Genomic DNA, 4377 nt, shown 5'->3' with positions numbered 1-4377 from the left:
TAAGTAGTGTCAAATATGGTTACGTCTCGCCAAAATATGTTACTTAATCTTCCTTCTTCGTTAAACTGAACGCGAAAGAAAAACCCCGGCTCCTCCGCTACCCTGCTGGTCAGAAGGTTGATCAGTGTTGCCGCATCACCTCCTTCGATTTTTTTCATCCGCAATCTGTTTACATAGTTGATATGATCTCGCTTTGTGTGCCCGACGAATGCATCGCCACCAGCAGCTGCCGCAGCAACTGTGAATTGAACCGAAGGGGGCACATGAGCTTCAGTCATTGCCTTTATTAACTCGCCCTCCGCTCCTGAAACCTTGCGCTCAGACCTATGGTGATGCTGCCACTGAGGGGGGGTTAACGGGTGATTGTGCTCGATCTCATGCTGCAGCACCTCCCATACACCTTCGTCATTTACTTGCGTCCTAACACAGGCTTTGCACTCGCAACGAGTAATTGAGACCTTCCTCAAATTGCTGTTTAAAACTTCAACATCACCATTTAAACTACCTTTGCTCTTGTTCCCGTGATTTACTTCGCAAGAACATCTAAAGTATCGCTCAATGAACGGTCTGTCTTTCTTGTTAGATCGCCGAGATGTCGATTTCTTAACACTAAATCCAATGTGCTGCGAATGTTTAATATATAAAGCGTAAATATGCTCCCATTTCGCTGCTTCTATTCCAAGAAGAGAACCGGATAAATCAGTACCTGTGACAAGTCCGTCTGACTGGGTTAGAATAATAACACTGTGCGAAAGTGATTTATACTACAAGCTCAGAAAACCTAATATGGAAGTTAATATGCAGATACATTATAACTTCTGAAACGTGGCACATTCAGCAACATAATTACGAAACTAATATTTCTATAGTAAAGAAAACATGAAAATGTGAAGATTTCAAAGAAAGCTACAACATTTCACAGATTTTTGAAGAACACAACATCTAAAATATGTGAATGTTAAGCGAATTATCAGCATCGTCACAGCTTCATCATAATCAAAATTTCGTTATTGAAAAAGGTTTAATAACCAAAAAAAAATTTCACAACAACAAATATTACACTAGATTGAGTTATATTGCCCTAAATATTATCAAAAAATAAAACATAACAAGACTTACATTCATAAAAAGGGCAAAAAACAAACCTTTATTTATCATCATGGTCACAAATTCGTCGTCAGTAACGATAGGAACTAGATTATCATCGTTATCAACAGCAGCCATAAATTCTTCTACAGCCGTTGGTACAGCCAACAGAGCATCGTCCTCCTCCATTATTTTTTCTTCATCAGTAACGATGGGAACTAGACTATCATCGTTATCAACAGCACCCATAGATTCTTCTACAACCGTCGCTAAAGCCAACAGAGCATCTTCCTCCTCCATTATTTTTTCTTAGTGATTAAGATTTAAAAAAAAAAAGATGGTTATATAGAAGATTTACATGATATTTTTGTGAGACATTAGAGCTTCAAGATGAAGATGCATGAGAGCTTGAATGAATTTTTTTCGGAAAGGACATGGTGATTTTGTGCTGTTTGTGTAGAGTGATAGGGAAGGTAAGATGTCACATAAAGTTTGATGGCTTGGGTTTGGGTGGGGTTGGATGAAAATACAAAAAGTATCCTGTGCACAAGAAAAGAGAGGGGGTTTAATATTTTAATCAACCCACTAGACAAACCACCTGCCCAAATCACACGGATATCCTACTATTTGACCCGTCTTCACCTTGTGACGGATATGGTGCATCTTCAATGAGAATTTGTGAACATTTAATAAGATAAATTAAGATTTCTTTTTACCAAACCCCTAAACCTAACATTTTAATACATTTGACTTTATTACGCTTGTCGAGACGCGTTTTGCAACGTGAATATCTTCAGTTACACATTATTAAAAATTATAAAAACTTAATATTCTTGTAGCATTCATGACGATGAATCAAACAAGATCTCGCATGACTATATTTTTTCTTATACATTACTAATAATACCAAAAATTATCTAAAATCATAAATAGCGTCAAAGAGTCAAATATAACCTTTAGGGGGCGTTTGTGAAGGAAATGTAGATTCATATACATAAATAACATACTCATATATGCTAAACTAATTTGTCATAAAATTAAAACGGATTTTATGCATGCAAACAATAATATAAAGAAGAGAAATAATGTCCTTACATTCAATATTTCGGCTATATTGGGCACAAGAGAGATCACCTTTCTCTTCTTGTTCTTGAGCTATTCCAATGGAAGAACAAAGATCTAAGTGTAAGATCTCTCCCTATGCTTTATACCCAAGGCTTTCACTTAATCTAATTAATATTATGAATACTAGTATAATATTAATCTTATGAAAATTGAACCAAAATAGTTGGTATTTTAGCTCCTAAAACCGGGTATGAGAGGAGAGATTATGGAGGATTTTTCTCTTTCTAAAACTCTTATTTTAGATGATTTAGAATAATGATTCACTAGTCTTTCTCTAAGTGAATAATAGGTAAAATAATAAGAAAAATCACTAGGATTTTTCTCTTCCCAAAACCGGTGGGAGTGGAGGAGAAGGAGAGCCAATGCATGCCCATATTTGTCTTCACAAGATGAATAGGGTTGCATGGCTATTGTAGCTTTTTCATCATTATGTTTTCCATTTTAAATATAAACATAATTTTAGCCTAATGCTCCTCCATTATTTCGGCATTTTGACATAATATGGATTCCATATTATTTTGTCAATTGTCAATATGTCACATGTCATGTGTGACATAAATTTGTTATGTATTTTTAACAAATTAAAAATCAACGTATTAATAAAAATACGTCACATACAAAAATGACTTAGTAATTTCATAATTACTTGTGCCAAAATATTTTACCATTTATAAATCACAACAGATTGTATTTATATCAATTCATTCAAATTTAATTGTTACATTAAACAATTTATTTCATCCGAGTAATTATACAATTTAATTACTCAGACCGTATCTCATTTAATCACATTTCAAATTGATACGTAAATTTTACTTCCAAAATCGTCCGTCAATTTTCAAGTAATTTAATTAACTCGCAACATTATACGATTAATTAAATAATCAATTAAGAGTATGCCCTTTAGGTATGACCTAGGGGTCAACTGATCACCACCGTCACACGACAGTAATGTCAAACTCTAGTCACCAATCATTACCGATATATGTTGACCATTGACAAGAATAATATTACTTCCCAATTGTATTCTTAAAATGAGATTTAATAATGATATTTAAATCACGTGATCGCACTATTGTTGAGGACACATTTCCCAACAATCTCCCACTTGTCCTCGACAAGTGTGCGTCACCAATTCTCTTGTCCTATTACTATCTCCCACTCAATGCAAGGTCTCTTTCAGTCGTACTTGCAAGTGATCATATCGAGAGTGGTTTCCTCGATCCGAGAATAACCGATTGACCGGATTTATCCACACCGGATACCCTCCGAGCGTGGCCACGCATTTCCGTTCATTGCTCCTCGAGTGGCCCCGAGATATTGTTGTAACCACGACAAGGGGTGGACAATTCCTATCGCACTCATTCCCTTCGACTAGCCACAACCATCATAAACCAAAATATGCCCATTTGACCCCATTTACGAAGGTCGTAGTAACACAAATCAAAGTTAATCTAAACTGTGCCATCTTAGGCGAATAGTCTCTAGTCAAAAGAATCGACTCATTAGAACACTATAGTAGCTCTCGCCACGACCAGGCTATATAAATTTGCAGAACTCTATAAGCGGTCATAAGGCCCGACAAAATGTTCCTAACATCTGCCTATGTGATCGACTAGTCATCTCACATGACTGTATGGCACTTGAACTTGCCATCAATCGCCTCACACTCTAGTCACTTCGAGACGTCACCTCATATAAGTAACTATGGGCAAAACAATGTTAATCCATGTTCACTTTAACGGGGTTCAATTGTCTCTACGACCCGTTTGGATGTAACAAAGTATAAATTAAGGATAAAAGACAAATGCGATTATGAACATGAACAAAAATAACACTTTTATTTCATTTCAAAATCTAACAAAAATTTGGTACACGTTTAAGTCCCATGGACGCAACATGCCCATCATGCTTAGCCTGCGATAAAGGCTTGGTGAGCGGATCGGCTATGTTGTCATCCGTCCCAACCTTACAAATCGCAATTTCCTTTATTTCAATGAAATCTCTTATTACATGATACTTTCTAAGTACATGTCTAGATCTATTACTAGACTTTGGCTCCTTAGCTTGGAAGATCGTCCCACTATTATCACAATAGAGAGTGATGGGATCATCGGCGGTAGGTACTACTTTTAGACCTTCCGTGAATCGCTTGATCCACATAGC

The sequence above is a fragment of the Silene latifolia genome, chromosome Y (genome assembly GCF_048544455.1).
Source record: "Silene latifolia isolate original U9 population chromosome Y, ASM4854445v1, whole genome shotgun sequence".
Taxonomy (NCBI): domain Eukaryota; kingdom Viridiplantae; phylum Streptophyta; class Magnoliopsida; order Caryophyllales; family Caryophyllaceae; genus Silene; species Silene latifolia.
Note: the sequence above shows the minus strand (reverse complement) of the source record.